The sequence below is a fragment of the Dipodomys spectabilis genome, unplaced genomic scaffold (genome assembly GCF_019054845.1).
Source record: "Dipodomys spectabilis isolate Male_0828 unplaced genomic scaffold, ASM1905484v1 ptg000623l, whole genome shotgun sequence".
Classification (NCBI taxonomy): domain Eukaryota; kingdom Metazoa; phylum Chordata; class Mammalia; order Rodentia; family Heteromyidae; genus Dipodomys; species Dipodomys spectabilis.
This window is the reverse complement of record NW_024871300.1, coordinates 765,610-786,317: the sequence shown is the minus strand read 5'-3', so window position 1 is coordinate 786,317 and position 20,708 is coordinate 765,610. Positions and strand designations below refer to the sequence as shown.

At 37.3% G+C, this 20,708-nt stretch overlaps 1 pseudogene; it reads left to right on the top strand.

Annotated features, from left to right (window-relative positions):
• The first annotated feature begins 19,395 nt into the window (after positions 1–19,395).
• Positions 19,396–19,495, top strand: LOC122101077 (annotated as a pseudogene).
• Positions 19,496–20,708: the final 1,213 nt, after the last annotated feature.

Here is a 20,708-nt window from a genome sequence, read left to right as displayed (position 1 = left end):
TCCTCCTTGATACTTACAAGGCTGTGATAGGAGGATCATGGTCAAAGTCATCCTAGGCAGGAAAGTCCTTGAGACCTCTCTCCAACTTCAGTTCCAACAAAGCCAGAAGCCCAGGGCTCCAGTGTGGAAGGCGAGCCTTGAGCAAAAGCAGCTCACAGACTGTTCCCAGATCCTGAGTTCAAGGTCCGGGTCTGGTAACAAACAGACATACACAATAATCTGTGCAGCCATCCAGCTAAAGAAGGTCATCCTCTTTTCTCCAACTAAATTGGTCCCTGGGAAAAGGACTGGGGGAGCTGCTGTCTTCTTGACTCCACCCATGCTGCTTGCATCACAGAATTCTAGCCACACCCCCATTATTTCATGGTTCTTTCTAACCAATGGGATATAAGAATGGTGGCCACGCCCACATTCCATGCTGCCCAGTAGCACCTGGATTCCCTCTGTTAGTTTCCAATACTACCAGCAATTGAGGAAGGTAGAGGTGGCTGAGTGGTGAGGAAGAGACCCAAGCGACTTTGGAGTATAGTAAGAAATGGAGATGCCAGCCCACACCCCGGCTCCCTCCCCCCTTCCCAAGGTGCAGGATTTCAAACCTCAGGTAATGGTGCACTGCCAGCCCACCTAAAGCCCTGACCTTGCCCCTGGCCCTGGTTCTCTGCTCTTGGCCCATCTGTTTCCGGGGTCAGACACTCCTCTGGGGGCACCATGACCCCCTGCTTATTTCCTCACCCTGGCTTTGAAGAGCCACCTTTCTGTCTTGGACATTTCTGAAACAGAGACTCAATATATGCTCTGGTTGGTCTGGATTGAGGTCCTCCTATCTGGGACAGGTATGCTCCACCAGGCTTGGTCCTCTGTAGTTGGGATGGTAGACATGTAGCGCCATGCTCAGTCATCGATTTAGATGGATTATCCCAAACTTTTAGTCCACAGCAGCCGATTCTTGACCACAGGTGAAGCTCTGGGTAGGGCCACAACCATCAGACCTCATTCTCCTCACAGGACAGTTTTGAGGAAACAAGGGATTTATACAGAGGGAATCTCTTGAGCATGGCTTGGCATGGAGGGAGTGGCCTTTAGAGAAGGTTCTCGGCAATTCTGTGAGCAAATGACAGGAAGATACCAGCAAAGGGCTCAGGTGGGGTCAGTTATTAATCATGCAACAGGTGGGGATTTTGAAACAAAACATGGCTCTCTTTCATCATTACCCTATCCCCATGAGGAAGGGGATCCTTCACTGTGTTGAGTTTTGCATCTGGGGAAACCGAGGCACAGAGAAGTCAGGTGATCTCCTTATGACTTCAGCTTCACAGGAAGCTCGGCCTCACTTCACTACCATGCTCCCAAGGACAATGGGTGCTATTCAATCCACTTCTTGTGGTAGGAAGTCCACTTCTTGTCAGTTGTGGGGCTTGAACCCTAGGCATGGGCGCTGTTCCTGAGCTCCTCAGCAAAAGGCTAGTGCTCTACCACTTGAGCCCACAGCACCACTTCTGGTTTTCTGGTGGTTCTTTGGAAATAAGAGTCTCAGAGACGTTCCTGCTGGGGCTGGCTATGAACCATGATCCTCATATCTCAGCCTCCTATGTAGTTAGGATTAGATTTCTGAGCCACCGGCACCCGACTTAATTGTAATTCTGACTTTTCTCTTCTCTCTTTCACAAAAACTGGTTGAATGGGTGCTGGAAGGAGGAGGTCCAGCATCCCCATGTGGCTGGAATCTAAGGTGATCCTCTCATTCTGGAGGTGGGCTGTGGGTCAGGAGCTATCTCACTTACCCTGTTGAAACAGCTCCCTGAGGTAAGACCCACTGTGCCCTGGCTAGACTGTGAAATTCGTTGTCCATCCAGCCTTACTGGACTTATTGTATTGTTTTACTTTCTACATCATTTTCTAGCACCTGGACAAACTTATGATGCATAGTTACAGAATGAAAATGTAATGCCTTCTTATGAAAGTCATTTAGGGCTCTGAAAATGTGGCTTCATGGTATGGTAATTGCCTAGCATGCATGAAACCCTGGGTTCAATTCATCAGTAACACATAAAAAAGAAAAACACTGGAAGGAATGCTGTGCCTCAAGTGGTAGAGTGCTAGCCTTGAGCAAAAAAAAAAAAAGCTCAGGAATAATTCCCTACCCCTGAGTTTAAGCCCCTGGACTGGCAAAAAAAATAGTAAATGGAAAATAAAGAACCCATACTTGAAATATATAATTGCTCCTTCCATACTGACACCTGACAATAGTCCCTAATTCATGTACTTTACTTATGTTAGGATACTGTGTTGAAAAAATTTCTGTTCATTCAGTCACAGCAATTAATGCCAGGAATGGGCTTAGATGTTAGGTGAAGATTAATTCTGGAAATTCAATGATTCCAGGATTTTGTGTCATCACTGCTAATCACAAAGTGAAAATAGTCTAAGTGTGATTTTGAAACCTTTTTGGTCAGTTTTGGCACCAAAAAGGCAGAGGCTAATTAATAGTTGTGACAGAAAATAAAGAATAACTCCAGATGGAAAAAAAATGATAGTAACTAAGTTTACCAGAAACTGGTCTAGAGAACCATTTTTGGTTATTGAAGAACTAGTTGTCAAGTAGGCTTTTCCTCATTGCCTTTAGCATTCTAAATCTCTTAGGCTAGTTCTTAATCGCTGCATGATAAATGTATCTCCTTCTATGCTGTTCTTTCATACCTTATCTCCTTTGTTTTCTAAAAATCTCATTCTTTCTAGATTTCTCTATGAACATTTCCTGATACTAAATATACCTATACAGATGTCACAGGATGCTAATGTAAGGGTCCCATAGCTCATGAGTCATTAATGTAACAAAATGGAAAAGGAGGACATATTTACTGCTACCTCAATTTATCTGAAAAGCTGCTATGTTATCCTTTGGTTAAAAATTCCATTCTTTGTCTACATAGTGTCATTCAGTGCACATATTTGCAAATATGAGATGGGTGTTGATGGTTTACACCTGTAATCCTCTGGTTGAGATCAGAGGATTGTGATTCAAAGCCAGTCTTGTCAGGAAAGTCCATGAGACCATAATCTTCAATTAACCACCAGAAACCCGGAAGTGGTGCTGTAGCTAAAATGGTAGTGCGCTCAACTTGAACTGCAGAGCTGAGGGACAGTGCCCAGGATCAGAATTCAAGCTGCACAACCAACAAAAAAGTTGAATATGACTTTAAGTTTCCCCAAAAGGAACAACAAGATCAATAATCTTCCCAAGCAAAAAATTAATTCCAAAATGATTCAGTGCACCTACGTTTGCTGAGTTATGGATTCTTTGCTGGACATATTCTCTAAAAATAAATCGTTTAGGGATACAGGTGGACCCATTGCAAAAATGAGATGTACAAGTCGTTATGTTGAAAAACGAACTTTACAACTTTGGTGTGGGGGAGTGTGGGGTGGGGAGAGGGGGGAGTATGGGAAGGGATGGGAAGGGGAAACAAAGAAGAGGCAACAATGCTTGATAAGTAATGTGCTTGTTATCTTGCCCATGTAATTGTAACTCCTCTGTACGGTATTCTCACAAAAAGAAAAAGAAAAAAATGTCAAATATTAGCTTTACAATAAACATCTAATATTTCTTCTTTGAAAAGAGATGTCTATACAGTTGATGTCACTTAGCATTACACCTACGTGGAACACGAAGTATGAGGCCACTCCCTTTCTAAACCATGCTTGCTAATCACGCAACTTTGTAGACAGTAGAATGGAAGCACAATTCTGTTTCCAATGCAAATCAGATATAAGAGCATGAACTTAATTGGAAAAAAGTCCATCCTGAGAGAGCAGGGATTATACTAGCCATGAACTGGTGGATAAGATCACATTTTCTTTCCTTTACTTATATATTTTTTGTTGGTGGTGGTCTTGGCATTTGAACACTGGGCCTGGGAGCTGTCCCTCTGCTATTCAGCTCAAGGCTAATGCTCTATACTTAAGCCACAGTGCCACTTTCAGTTTTCTTGTAGTTAATTGGAAAAAGAGTCTCCAGGACTTTCCTGCCCAGTCTGGCTTTGAACCCTATCCGAAGATCTCACCACCACCCAGCTTAGGATCACATTTCTAACAGTGTACATTCAGCATATGTAATGTGCATGTTCATCTATCTTTATATGAATTCTTGAGTTAAAAATCTAGGCTACAGCTTAGCCTTTACACTCACAAAATGTTTGTAATTTAAAAGTTGATACTATTGGAGAAAGAAAACCTAAGAATGTAAAGGTGTCTGGGAAGTTCAGTTTGCATCCAGCCTGGGAAGAACAGTTTTGAGAAACTATATATAATTAACCAGCCAAAATCTGGATTGAAAGAATGGCTCAAGTATTGGAATACCAGACATGAGCAAGATTGCTGAATAAGATGTTGAGACTTTTGCATACATACATGCAATCATACACATATATACTGAGGCACTTATATATGCACAAGTACACATATTAAGCAACTCTCAGAATATGTGGAAAAGTTAGAAAACAATAGAAAATATGTCCTGAGTAAGACTAGAATCAAGTGATAATTTTTAATGTTAGAATGTTCTCAAGTGAACTTTCTTCAAAAAAGTTTATGAATATTACATAGATAGGGACCAGAGATAGTAAGAGAGTCAAGTAATCATTATTAAAGAGATCGGATCCATGGAGCAATGAATCAGACACTCCTGCAGGTGCATCTGAAAATGTTCATATCCTGTGTCAAATGTTATAACATCTTTGAAAAGAGTACATGAACACTCTGAGCAGTGCAGTGGATAATATTACTGGATTAGTTCAGAATTGATAGTCTGTATCTAGATTAAATAAACCAAGGAAATATGGAAGGGCAATGTGATACAAGGCTAGAATTCTAGCACTCAGACTAAGATAGGAGATTAGATAGTGGAATTACACAGTGATACCTTCCCTGGACCAGGTAGTATAATTTTGTCTTAATAAAACAAACCAAACAAGAAAGGAATACAAAGTTGGACGTTTGGGCTAATTATGTCATTATGTTTTGAGAACTCAAGTTTCCTATTGAAATGCAACTCATATATAATCCTCAGTTGTGTTTTAAATGCTCTCTTCATTACAGAACATTCTTAGATGCAAAATAGCTCATGATTCCCATCCAAAATTTGAAAAAGTAAGTAATCACCACTCTGTTAGATTCCAAGGAAAGGATGAAGGTTTACAAAAACTTAAGCCTGGAGAAATAGCAAAGTTAATTTAATGAAAGACTATGTAGAACTTGCTAAATTAGAGTTTAGATTTAAAATAAATATTTTGGTTTTGCTTATAATTTCATATTCTATAAGATACTTACAAAATTCTTTTAAGTAGACAAATTTACAAATGTTTCTTGCATTCTATTTGCCTAGAATATTCTTTCATGAGAGTTATAATTAGAACTCAGGTAATAGATAACTCCAACACTTCATGTATAAAATGTTAATGTGAATAATGTGCACAGAGTTGCCAACAAATGGATGTTATTAATTTATAAATTTGGAAAAAGGGCAATTTTTTGAGGCTTTCCTATAACATGGTATGAAGAGAATAATTGTGGGACATCTTCTTTCTTCTACTTCTATGTAACACATGAAGCAATTTCCTTTATTACGTGCCTCTGTATACAGTGAGAAAAACGTTAGGTTTGGGATTTGTTTTTTATTTTTGTTTTATTGGTTTGTCCAAGGGCTTGTACTCTGGGACTGGACAATGTCTCTGAGCCTGTTTATGCTCAAGGCTTGTGCCCTACCACTTCAACCTCAGCTCACTTGTGTCTGTCTTTTGCTGAGAAGTTTATTGGAGATAAGAATCTATGGAAACTTCCTGCCTGGGTGGGCTTTTGTCAACATCTACTGCGTTAGGGTCCCTGGGTAAGGGTAACGAAATCACAAGGACATAGGGGATGCAGAATGCAAACAGCAATTGCCACTGCATGCTGTGCTTTATTGTTAGTGGTATTTAAAAACAAGCAAGCATGATCTTTTCCAAGATTTGGTCAGAAGACATTCACACAAAAATTTCAACAGATACATTTTTACTTGACCTATGAGACAATGTCTTGGTATATTATTATCTAAACTATTTTAGAGCAAACTCAAACCACTTCTCCAATATCAGGAAAATGCTTGACCAGCTGCTCATCTATGCTTAAGCAAGCAGAAGAGCTACTTCTTCAGCTCCCAGGAGTCTGTGATATGTGTTTTGAAACAGGGAGAGAGAACATTTTCCCTCTCCAGCCCGGCATGCCAAGAGCTTTCCTAATACTCAAACACAGTCCACAGATAATCCTGAGACCAGAGCCTGCATCATTCTGCCCCTTTAACATAGACCCTGAGTCTTCACAATTTCCTTCTTTTTTCTTTTGTTTTAAAAGTAAAGCTTTCCACAGGGTTATCATAGACGCTTGCATTGGTTTCATAAAAATCAAATATAACAGTACAAGTGCAAGCAAAATAATAACAATCATAATTCCTATACCACTAGCAGTATGTGAAATGCTTTGTAATATTTCGGATCCAACCCTTCCAATTGTTTAATAAATGTATCAGCAATATTAGAAGCATCATCATTTGTAAATTGTTTACCAAAAATATCATGTACATTAAATTGTAACTGAGCAATCAATTGAGCAGCTGTAGAATTTCCAGATAAATAGTGCTGTATTACATTCTAATCATGTATAGATTTTTTATATTTTACATTAGTAATGCAAAAGGTAGTGAAATTCCAATCATATTTTAACAATAACTGTTTTTCCACAACCAATAACTTTTTTCCTAACCATCCCACTGTCTGTTTAAGAATATTAATCTGTGTTTATAACAGAGCATCAATTTCTACCTGTGAGACCCACAATTCATGTGAATCCCGGTGGCATTCTTCCACAAAGTGCTTAGTTTGTAAGGAAGTGTGTAGGGCAATTCCAGACACTGCAGCAACAGCGGTAATAGCAATTAAGTTTAAGATCACTGCTACAATGGCTTTGTACGTTTTAGTAGTTTGGTAAAAAAATTCAATAACAACACTATCCAAAGGATTTTGGGACCATTCTCTTCTGAATTTAACAGGTAGCCAAATATGAGTTCTTTGTTGTAATATCATAGTACTATCACTATCATTAAAATTAAGAGAAGAATTAACACAAGAATACAGGCGACAATTAAAACAAGAAATAGTAGGAGAAAATGTAAAATTTCCCACTAAAATACATAAGGCAGAGGTACACAAACAGTTACATCATAAGATTTGTACAAAGTAAAATTATAAGTGGATGCAGAGTTCCACGTCCCTGAAAAACGATCCATTTGATAGCATCACGGGTTTCAGCACCGCTCTGACCTTCCAAAGATGAGTGTGAACAGCAGTGGGTGCAGCCATGAAAGCCCATCGAGCATCTGCAATGCCTCCATCTCCCCAGGCCATCAGTCGATCTCCAGTAAATGATCCATTAATGGCTTCCAGCATCCTAGTAACATTTGATGAATCACATCTGGTAATATTCTATTCTGAACATGTGTTAATAAACTTTCCAAAAGGTCCCCAATTAATAAAATTATTGAACACTTTTCCAAATGCTTCTCTACACTCTTGCCACACAAAAGGCTGATATTTTAAATCAATATAAGTAAAATCGGGACACATAGGTAAGGATAACTTGCCATCAAAGCTCACACTTTCCCAGTTACTATTAATGGACCAAGTAGTTAATCGCTGCAGCTGTGTCCTAGAATTGGAAGTGCATTTCCCAGGTAAAACCCAATGTTGCCCATTCATAACTAAACATGGAGGAGGCCCCAGACAAACAGGCAAGGAATGAGTATAGTAAGTAAAATTTAAAAAGCTACATCATCCTTATTGCAAAATGTCAAATTATTCCAAGGAGAAGATAAAACAGCAGGAACATTATAGATGGTTATATCCATGTCTCCCCAAACAACAGGTTCCAATAAAGGAGGATTAGGAACAAAGGCCCAATAAATTAGCATTAGCATGGACAGAGTTTACAGTAAGCAGGGCACACATGGCCAAGAATAAGTTCTCAGCCATGACAGGTTTACCATTGCATTGTAACATCTTTTGTCCTTCTGCAGACAACTTTTTAACCTGCCCCCAGGTGGGCAGTGGGGATTTCTTTTTCCTCAACTGGTGGCCTATTCCTTGCAGGATATGGGGCTGTCCTCAATGGGCTGCGTCTGTATGCATCAGGCAGGAAGCTAGTATTGTTTGCCATCCTGTGTAGACACAAAACCGTATCCTCGCCCCTTATGTAATAACGTTCCTAGTTGCTATTCTGTATCCAATGCAATCTTAATCCATACGGGAGCATTTAAATAAGGTTTTTCTGATATTTGTTCAAAATGACACTCAGCTCTAGCTAAAGTATCTACTTGTGGTAAGTTTAAAATATTAAGAACAAAAAGAACTTGATGTAAAATTATTTTAGTATTTTGCATGGAAAACCACAAAATATCCATACTTTCATCCAACCTTTTCCTCCTTTTAAATTTTTTGATTTGTTGTTTTAGTGTGCAATGAACTCGTTCAATAATGGATTGTCCTTGGGGGTTATATTCTATTCCTGTAATATGTACCACATCATAAAGTTCACAAAATCTTTTAAATTTGATAATTTTTTGGGCTGGTCCATTATCAGTCTTTATTTGGCAGGCACTCCCATAATGGCAAAAGCTTCCAAAAAGTGTTCTATTACATTGTTAACAGTTTCTCTCGTAAGGGCAAAAGCCCAAATTTGGAATAAGTATCTATTGTAACATGCACAAAGGAAAAATGGGCAAAAGCTTGTACATGGATTATATCCATTTGCCATTGCTCATTAGGTTGTAATCCTCGAGGATTTACTCCAGCAGGTACAACTGTCAAATGCATTGGTCTGCAGATAGGAGACGTTTTTATAATTTGTTTACCTTGAGAATAAGGTATTTTATAATGCATATGTAAATGGCCAGCATTTGTATGTAAATGAGCATGATCCTGTTTAGCAGAAGCAAACCTAACTATCAACATGATTATTGCCATATACAAGGTACCCAGGTAACGAAGAGTGAGCCCTAATGTGAGTTACAAACACTTTGGCATTACATTGTTGCAGTAATGCTTGTAATTGTTTAAATACTTGGTTTAGCTGGAGTTTAGATGAATATGTAACAGCAGTGACTATATTAGTCACAACCCCTACAGCATAGGCAGAATCAGTAACAATATTAATATCTCCCACAAAATCTTGTAACACCTTAATCATAGCAAAAAGTTCATTTTGTTGAACTGATGCTAAAGTAGTTGTTTGTACCCAATATTTATTTGTTGTCCAATAAGCACTTTTTGTTTTGGAGCCATGTATAAAAACAGTAAGAGCAGTGGAAATAGGGGCCGTGGTAATTATATTATTAATTACAAATTGTTGTGTATGTAAGCAATCCCACAATCTACCTTTGGGGAAATGATAGGAAAATTGCCCAGTAAAATTTACTAATGCTATTTGTAACATTTCAGACATGTTTAAAAAATATTTTACTTAGTCTTTTGGCAAAGGAAAGATAATTTCAAATAAATCATACCCTGATAGGGTAAATACCCACTGCCTGGCCTGTTGAATAATAATTGCCAACTATTGTTCATATGGCATATTTTTTGTAAATCTATGCCGTGTATAAATCCATTCTAATGGTATCTCATTTTCTCCTATAATTCCTGTTGGTTATTTCCATCTATCTAAAATATATAAATTTATGAGCTGATTTAGCGTTACTCGATGTAAAACCATTTTTTGTTCTCTACTGTACAAATTGTACTTCTCTTTCAGCTTCCTTAGTTAAAGTTCTTTTGCTATGTAAATCAGATTCCCCTTGTAACAATGAAAACAAATTATGTAATTGATAAGTAGGAATTCCTAAGGCCCGTTGCATCCAATTAATATCTCCTAGTAACTTTTGAAAATCATTTAACGTATGTAATTGATCACGTCGTAAAGATATTTTTTGAGGTGCGACTGTTTGTCTACAAACAACATATCCTAAATATTTTACCACCGTGTTTTTTTGTATTTTTTCAGGTGCTATTATTAATCCAAAATCTTTATAGAGGGTAAGCACTATAACACCTTTTCTAATTCTGTCATATTTGGTCCTGCAAATAAAATATCATCCATATAATGAAAAATATAAATGTGAGGCCATTTTGTCTAACAGGTTTTAAGGCCTTATCAACATATATCTGACACATAGTTGGAGAATTCATCATTCCTTGGGGCAACACCTTCCATTGGAAGCACTGATGAGGGGCTTGATGATTTATTTGTGGTAAAGAAAAGGCAAGTCTTTTACAATCTTTTACATGTACAGGAATGGTAAAAAAGCAATCTTGTAAATCTATTACTATTATTGGCCAATTTTTAGGAAGCATTGCAGGCGACTGTATAACAAGTTGTAAAACCCCCATAGGGTACATGGATGCCTTAACTCCTCGTAAATCAGTCTGCAATCTCCATTTCCCTGACTTCTTTTTAATAACAAATATTGGAGAATTCCATGGTGACATAGACGGCCCAATATGTCCTTTGGTTAACTGTTCTTCAACTAATTGATGAGCTGCTTATAATTTTTCTTTAGATAAAGGTCATTATTCAATCCAAAGAGGTTCCTCAGATTTCCATAATATCATTATGGGCTCCATATAAAAATGTTAAAATTGAATATGAGCTCCCCATTGTTCCAGTACATCTCTACCAATTATGTTAACTGGAACCTCCATAATATAAGGTTTAAGGACAGCTGTCTGTCCATCTTCTGACGTTATAGTAACATACAACACTGCTTGTCATATAAAATTTACAGGGGTTTTGTTAACTCCTTTAATATTACAGGGGATTATTTTATATAATAAATGATTAGGCCATTCATGAGTTTTAATAAATGTAATATCTGAGCCAGTATCTATTGGTCCTGTCAATATCTTTTCCTGAATATTAATTTTAATCTTAGGCTGTATTTTAGTAATATGAGTAGTCCAAAACACATTTTTGTTGGTTAGTATTTCCAAATCCCCCAAATGACTTTGCAATAGATATATATATGGTAATAACAAAATTTGAGCAATTCGTTCTCCCTTTTTAAAGGAAATATCTGCAGAAGCTGACATTAAAATTTTTATTTCCCCAATATAGACAGCATCAATAATTCCTAAATGTACTAAAACTCCTTTTGTATTAAGACTGTATCTACCGGTCAATAGGTCAAATGTTCCTTCAGGTAAAGGCCCATAAATTCCGGTAGGAATTTTTTGTGTCTTATCACTACCTTTCAAAATAAAATCTTTTAAGGCTGGTATGTCCACTGCAGCGCTGTGGGCTGTGGCAGGGACGAGGGAAAAGATGGTTGGCTGCCCTCGGTTATTAATCCTGGTCCCTGGGGCTAGCCCGATGGAGAGTTTCCCTGCATAAGTTAAGCATATTTTATAGGAATTCCTTTATTGTCTATTTTTGCTCTACACTCCCTTGTCCAGTGCTTCCCTTTTTTACATTTAGGGCAAATTCCTGGTCCTCTCTTGTTAACATCAGTAGCCTTTTTAAAATTTTTCTTTATATGTCTCATTTGACCACATCCAAAACACTTTAGATTAGAGGGTTTTGTTTGCAAAGCATGCCAGGTAGTGGTCATAGTTTCAGCAAACACCTGAATATTCCTGGATTCAGATATAAAGTCTTTGCAGGCCCTTAAATATGTATTCACATCCCCAGATTCTTTAATAGGCAATAGAGCTCGTCTACAGTCCTCATTAGCATTCTCATAAGCCAACATGCTCAGCAGTTGTTGCCATGCAGCCTCTCCCACAACAGTACGTTCCACGGTCAATTTTAATCGTGATAAAAATTCAATACAGGGTTTATTAGGTTTTTGAATTACTTTAGTCCCAGAGCCATAATGCTCTCCTACCGGTGGAATCCTTTTCTCATGCCTCAATACCTATGTCTCTTAACTGCTCATGGATCTCTTCAGGAGAGTTTACATTTATATGAGCATCTGCATATTGTTCTGCAGGTGTGGATTACTGCTCTGTGCATTTTGTCTAGCCCTTTTTGTACAGAACTCAGTAAACCACATTTTCCATTGTAGGTATTTAGGTTTCTTAAGCAAGGCTCTACAAAGCATCTTCCAATCCACTGGAGCAAAATTATTGTAATGTCGGGCAAGCCCATTAAGCAATTCCTTAACATAATGAGACTGAGGACCATACAACTGCCTTCTTAAGTTTACCAATATCATCAACAGCAACACCTTCATATCTGGCTGGTTGAGCTATACTATTCATAGGGGGTGCTCGAATTACAGGATAAGAAAAAATAGGCATTTCATCATCAAACTCACTGTCTCAGCCCTCTGTTTGTGAGGGAGTGATGCTGTAAAAATTGCATCAGCCAGTCGAGGAGCCAAAGGCTGCTTTACTTTCACTTTCTCAGGTTCTCCTTTCACTCTGCTAATTTCCAACTCCATATGTTGTAATTTTGAGAAAATCAATTGCATTTGCTCAGACATTTTATTTACACTTTATTCCTTTTGAGCCATTTTTACCTCTTGTTTTTTCTCTGTTAATTGCAATGCATCCTTATCTATTGTGTCCTTAACCTCAGAGTCCAACTGTAAATCTACAATAGAAGGGGTGACCTCTTTCTTTAAGTCTGCTATTAATCTTTCCTCATTCGAAGCTTTAAAAAGGGTATGTAAAATAGCCCAAATGGACCAAAATCTAATAGTAATCTTTTCCCTTTCTCGAACAGCTTTTTCTACAATATTCTTTACTCATTTCCAATTATCAACATCGAATTTTCCTTCATCAGGGAACCAAGGATTCCATTCCCTAACTACATTAATACACATTTCTATGTCAGAAGAAGAAATATTTACACCATAAGCAGCAAGTAAATGTTTAAGCATAAGTAAGTATGGAGTAGATTTAACTTGTCCCATCACCCTGTAATTAAAAGTATTTACCTGAATATCCCTTCCTGAATTCAACAATGCATGGTCCCTGTTTGGGCGCCAATTGTAACATCTAGTGCATTTGGGTCCCTGGGTAAGGGTAACAAAATCACCAGGACACAGGGGATGCAGAGTGCAAACAGCAATTGCCACTGCATGCTGTGCTTCATTGTTAGTGGTATTTAAAGACAAGCAAGCATGATCTTTGCCAAGATTTGGTCAGAAGACATTCACACAAAAATTTCAACAGATACATTTTTACTTGACCTATGAGACAATGTCTCGGTATATTATTTTTTGGGGAGGTCCGGTCGTGGGGCCTTAACTCTGGGCGCTGTCCCTCAGCTCTTGGGCTCAAGGCTAGCACTCTATCACTTGAGCCACAGCACCACTTCTGGCTTTTTTTTTCTTTGCTTATGTGGTGCTGAGGAATCGAACTTAGGGCCTCATACATGCAAGGCAATCGTCTACCACTGAGCCACCTTCCCAGCCCTGTCTTGGTATATTAGTATCTAAACTATTTCAGAGCAAGCTCAAACCACTTCTCCAATCTCAGGGAAATGCTTGACCAGCTGTTTAACTATGCTTAAGCAAGCAGAAGAGCTACTTACTCAGCTCTCAGGAGTCTGTGACATGTGTTTTGAGATAGGGAGAGAGAACATTTTCCCTCTCTAGCCCGGCATGCCAAGAGCTTTTCTAATACTCAAACACAGTCCACAGATAATCCTGAGGCCAGAGCCTCCATCATTCTTCCCCTTCAACATAGACCCTGAGTCTTCACAGTCTTTGAACTGTAATCTTCCAATCTTCGCATCGTGATTATCTATGGTAGTTAAGAATGTATAAATATAAATATTTGTAAGAATACCAGTAGAGGAAAAATGATACAACTCTGTATATAGTGGTGTTCTTTCCAGAATATGGAGGGCATCACATTAGCAGAAGTGCAGTGTATTTTCACAATGGACATAAGCTATTCTTGATGTGAATTAAGGGAATTTTGAGGTGCACCCTACCAGTTGGAAACTGGTGGGCTAGGATGACTTTATGGCATAAATCTTGTGATTGATGGTCATAGAAATAATAGCTTAATCTGATAAACAACTGCTTACTCTTGAAGAATTAATTATCACATGCTTCATATCCCATATCAGAATGTGGCTCTTTTTCTGTTCACTTCTCAGTCTGTAACACTCCATTGGAAAATGCATCTACTGCAGAATTACATAACATACAAACAGGTATATTTTGAATCTCTCAGGTATGGAATGTTCAGAATTTGAAAATGAGTAGTTATTAGTCATAGGAATTTTGAAGAATACATGCATTCTGTCCTCTTAACTTATTTACTTTTAAAAGTTATGGGTTTCCATAGAATTAAACTGTTTTCTGTTTTAGTATAACAAAGTCCTAAATTTATTCTATTTTCAAAATATTGGCAAGTATATTGTGAAAAAAGTGTCTAGTTGGATATCATTACAGTTGATGACCCTCTGATAAAGAAGAGATAATTAATTCAAATTAGATGCCAAGTAATACCGATTTTTTAAAAGTTACTACATAAAGAATAATATTTACTATACCAAAACAGTGAAATTTTATTTCATCAGCTTATTTTTTTAATTTAATTTTAATGTGAAAGTGATGTGCACTGTGGTTACAGCCATTGTAAGTGAATACATAAGTTTTCAAACTTGTTATCCCCTCTCTCATTTTTCTCAGTTTTTCCTTCACCCTATTACCCCTCCCAAGTTGTAATGTACATTTCCAACTTATTGTCTTGTAAGAATTGCTATTGCATTGGTTTGCTGTTCGTCCTTTGTCTCGCCATTTTTTTGTTCCTGTTCCCTTCCCTAATTAAGGTAAATGTATAAACAATACACAGAGTACCAAAATCAAACAGAGGAGGGGATAAACCATAGGGGAAAATCTCAAAGAAAATAGAAATCACATAGTACATCAAAAAAAAAAAAACAACCACAAATAAATATGTTTCCATATCTTGGAGTTCATTTTGCTCAGCATCAGCTTATATGGTCAAATATATGCATAACAAAGCCACTGGAAAATAGTATTTTCATGGACACTATATAATGAAAACAACATGTTAACTGTTTTTGATGGTGAAGGTGGGATTAAGATTGGTGAATTCACGATTCTAATAAAGAAATTTCAAAAGAGTTAAAAATTTATGACAGGTAAATTTTAATTGTTCAAAATTTTAACAACTTAGCCTATTAAGAAAATTTAAAATTGTCTGGGAAAATAGGCTTTCATGCAAAGAAATCCATGGAGACTTAGCTGAGAGGGAGCAATGTGGGTGAATATGGCTCATTTTCACACTAAACAAACAAACTTCACAAACCTTGCTGTAAATCCTGTAGGTTCCCTTGAGAATTGTCCTTACCCAAGAAATAAACTCTGACTGTGTGAAACAATGTTGTAGTGGAATTTAAATTCCAAGTTCTTTAAAAAAAAAAAGAAATCAAAATTTGCGAATTGACATTTAATTACCAAACAGTAATTCTCTGAAACAGAAGGAAATATAATTCAAAATCACTTGACTTTATTAAAAGTATGAGAAAAGAGTAGTGAAGGGAGATGAGAGAAACCATAGAGGACTGTTTTCTCTCCAGTAGTGTAATGGGTTCTTGATCTTGATTCTTCCATTCGATCTTCATAAGCTATAAAGCCACAACTCAGGACTGGAGTAACCAGTTCAGACAAAGAATACTCACAGAATGGGGGCTGGGAAAGTGGCTCAGTGGTAGAGCTCTTGCCTTGCATGCCTGAGACCCTGGGTTTGATTCCACCACATAAGAAAAAAAGAAAAAAGCCAGAAGTGGAGCTATGGCTCAAGTGGTAGAGCACTAGCCTTAACCTGAAGACCTAAGGGACAACGCCCAGGCCCAGAGTTCAGGCCCCACGACCAGACCAAAAAAAAAAAAATACGGAATAAAATGTTTGCAGTAGATGTAGGTGATTTATAACCTTAGACAATCTATTTAAATTTGTTCAAAATTCTCCCCTACCCAAACCTGCCCTCTTTAAACAGCTTTGTTTGCTTTTCCCAAGACTGCCCTTCATTAAGTGCTTAAAATTTGTGAGGTCATATACATACTTTCTAGAGATTGCTGTTTGGTTGTGATTTTTGTGTGTTTTTGTTTGTAGTTGTGTTTTTAACTGAATTTCAAAAGGTTGTGCAAGTGTGCTACAATTAAATATGTCCTTCTAATTGTCCAATGCTCCTGGATCAGAGTCACTCATTCTATCATTCTCAACCAACCTTTTTTCCAAGATTTATTTCAGATTTACCACTTACTTATTACATGTGTACATTGAGTATTCTAGCTGTACTTGCCCCTTGTTCCATTTTTCATTCATTCTATGTCTTTACTATTATTCCTTTCTGGTTTCAACTTCGTGATAGTCATTCTGTTAAACTGTCTGTTAATACTTTGAAAGGTTTATATACATTCCATAGAGTTTCAATCCTGCATATACTTGAACTGATGTCAGCATATACTTCTATAATTCATGCTTGATGTCAGCATATACTTCCATAATTCATGCATCTGTAATAACAATTTGCAAGACTGGGGACGTGAAGCACCTAAACATCATTTTATTCTCATCTTTTTGGAAGATTAATCTTTAGTCAACAAGAAAGTTTAAAAATCGCTTAGAATTTATTGCTAACTACCAGTTTTTATAAATGGCTTTGTGCAATGGTGTGTGATTATTTTATTTTACATGGGATAATATTTTCTACTACCTATAAGTTTTGGAAAAAGAAGAAAACTAAAATTTACTACTTAGAGGAATATGATAGAAATAGAAGGTAGATTTTATGTTTGTCACATCTCTGATCAGTACCCATATTCATGATTTAAAGTCATATTTCTTACTATGTTAGACATATAGGGAAAATATATGATAAGGCAACACATGATAAGGCAACTATTAGTGACTTTTTAAAATGTACCTTCTTATGTGATGAAATTTACTTTATTAGCTAATATTTGGGTTAGAATTATGGGAGGCTGATATATTTAACACATTTCTGGAAGGCACCTACTGAACAACACAAATGGTAGGAGATACTATTTCTACACTTTATTGAATGGTTGAACTTATTTGGCATTAGTGCTGGGTAAATAAATCAACTCTATTGTAGCTTGATTCCTGCACTTGAGAAACTTTTAATGTCACTATCATCTACTTGTCAAGTGTTATTTTGTTGAATATGATTCTAAAAAGTTTATTTGAAAAGAAATATACTTTCAAGAGATTAAATGTAGGTTATCATTGGTTTGAAAATGACATTTTTATACTACAAAACCAAGTTTTACTGAAGTACTAGTGTTTTGAAGCACTAAGGGTCTTCTCAATTAATGTTTTTCTAAATTATATTTCACCTCTAAATCAAGTTTTCCTAGTCTTGGTAGACCAATTATGGATCTATGATTCCAGAAATTATTTTTTTGGCTGCACTGAAATCTTTCATTAATCATTAGGAGAGGGGTATTAAAATTAATCTTTTGACATTTGTGGTTTTGTTTACTCATATGGGCTTGTCATCTGTAAATTGAAAGTTTGAACTACAGTACATTCTCTCATATATTGTGGTTTTCTCTTTCATTTTAAGTTGCCTTACATTTCTCAATTGCTTACTGCTAATTAGTAAAGGAATTGGGACCCTGAAATACTATAGGAATTAAGAAATTGAGATGGGTCTTCAATTACTTTCTGTTAGCATGTTGCTTGGGCCAAGGTGAGAAGACTTGCCATTGTTATCTGATGATGCAGATAACTGGGACCTGGTTTCCTCTGACCCGTGGGTACTGCAGAAGAATAATAGCTTTTAGGCATCATATGAAGAAAATCACTTTGGGACCAGCAAGTTAGTACAATAAACACAGCAGCAGTGTAAAATCTCTTCTAGATTAGAGGAAAACAATACTTTTTTTTTTTTTTTTACTATGTGAATTCAGAAGACCAAGAACACTTAGATGGTATCACAAGTTTATAGCAAAGACATTGCATTGATACTTTTTATATTCAAATATATATTCTAAACCTAATTATTTATGTTCCAATCTATTTATGGGAATAAATTTCAATTTATTTGTCAAATTATGAATTAATTCTAGTAAGATTCACTGTGTGAAATTTAAGATCAGCACATATAAATATAAAATATATAAGTATATATAATATAAGAAATTGTTATGCACTGTTCTGTTTTGGTTAGGTTATCAAAGGCAACTCTGTTTTTAAGTATTATTCCATTATCTCTACCTCAGTTTAGGGTAGAGTTAGACCTAAAGCTTTACCATTTGTAAATTTAAAGCCTGGAGGCAAGAGGAAACACTTTGATTAAAACATTACCAATTTAAGGCCTAATATCGATGAAAACTATATAGACTTCTTCAGGAGCTATGGACATATTTGGTGATAGAAAGTCAGTAGTGTAAGTTCCTGCCTGGTTGTATGGTAGACAGGCAAGGATATTAAGTACACATGCATATAAACAACTTTTTCACCTTTTTGGCTTTAGCTACTTTTGAAATAATAGGTATAATAAACAATTATATATATATATTTGTTGTTGTTGTTTTTGGGTCCAGTCGTGGGGTCTGAACTCTGGGCCTGGGCCCTGTCCCTCAGCTGTTCAGCTCAAGGCTAGCGCTCTACCACTTGAGTCACAGCAACACTTCCGGCTTTTTTCTTTTTGCTTATGTGGTGCTGAGGAATCAAACCCAGGGCTTCAGTCATGCAAGGCATGCGCTCTACCACTGAGCCAACGTCCCAGCCCAAACAATTACATTTTGATAAAATACCTTCTATTCTGAACAATTTGGTCTGAATTGTTCATCTCTCTATGAACCCTTGTAACTAAGATTAGTTTTGTTCCAGTAAGAATCTATGCTGTCAGTGTAAGATATTCTGGTTGGTCTGTTCCTACATGGAAGAAGGGTAAAGGGTCAGGAAGACATTTGTGCCACTGAGACCTCATTTAGGAGATTTTAAGCTGCAGAAGTTTAGAAATAGCTCTTAAGAAAGGCTTACTTTGAATCCATTAGCTCCACAAAGCTAACTCAGTTGATAAATAAGTACTTGAAAAGCCATCACCTTTGGACTTAGCTGTAAAGGTTTCAAAGTATGATCAAATTTAAAATGAAAATGACAAAATAGTTATAGACAAAAATTGCAAATGTGAACAATCGACCGTACAATATAAGTTTTTTCCACTATGCACAGAATTTTAGAGAAATAAGATCAATAGCATTTTTAGGAACAATAAGGGTTCCTTGTTACAAATAGGCAACCATGGATATATGCCTGTATAAATATTGTATCATTACATACTTAAATTTAGAGGATACTACATGCTTCAGCAGCAGGTCTACCCAAATTACAACAATACAGAGATTAAAATGGTACTTGCACAAGGATGGTATGAAAATTTGTGAAGTATTCCATATTTTTCATACTTCAAATGCAAGAAATGAAAAACAGTTATTAAAAAGTTGATTACAAAAATACAAGTGTAACAATACATGTAATTCATAGAATTAAAGGTTAGTTTGACATCAGTATATTAAATCTTCACCTTAGAAAGGCCCTTACATAGCATAAACTTTATTAAACTTGAAATTAGATAACATTGTCATTTTATCCCAAAGAAATAAAATTTAAACCATGGTCATAGGGAGTTCCCGAAAGATGGTGGAGGAGAAGCTGTAGGCTAAACAAGCTCTCGCATAGAAAGCAGTTTTAGAGTTCCAGTGAACAGTCCTAAGCCAGAGAATCACACCAAGTGTGCCATCACTATACACAGAGTTAGGACAGAGAGGGAAAATCCAAGCAAGGAGACAGATCTGAGCACTTGCCAGCAGCCTCGGTAGCAGCGTTGGCCATAGCCGCCATCCTGTAACACAGAGAATGCAGGACAAAGGAGCCAGACACGGTGGACAAGCAGATTCTACTCAACACCAGCAAGAACTGACAAGGAGCAGACATCTTCATCTTGCAGTTCGCAGACCAGAGACGACCCAGGAACCAAGACTCGGCGGGAGTAGAAGCCAAATGTCCTCACTCCTTCTCAGAGAGCAGAGGAGAGAAGGCCACCCCTCCCCCCCAACTACCGGACATCTCCATCTTGGATACTGACAAAGCTCGGTGGAGCTGCTAGCTCCAACTAAGGCCTTGGAAGAAAACTAGAGTCATTTAGCAGGTCACAAGAACCTAAACTGACCTGCCAGAGAGCTCTACCCAGGGAAAAATCACCCAGCTCAGGTGCAAGCCCCAAGAGTGGCTGTCTTCACTGGGTAATCAGAGCCAGAGTCTGCCCCTCCCTTTAGCAGCCTTGACAATCAATTGAAATTCAGTAAACATAAACCTGGAGAGTGGCTCCAGGCTGGGCTCTCTGAGTTTCTCACAAGCTACCTCCTGGGAAAAGCTACTGCTTGCTGAAAGGCCTCAACTCTACCCAGAACCTAGCCTCATCACAGCATCTCGAAACTTGAGGAAAAAGCCATCTCCCTCTTTTGTGTTAATCAAAACAGATCTCCCTCCCATTGAACTAACCTGAGAGGAGGATCACAAAATCCTGGGTAAAGTGGAGCAGTTTTCTGCCTGTTCAAACAAACTGATTTAAGAAACCAACCAAGTCATAGGAAAATCAAACACCACAAGCAGA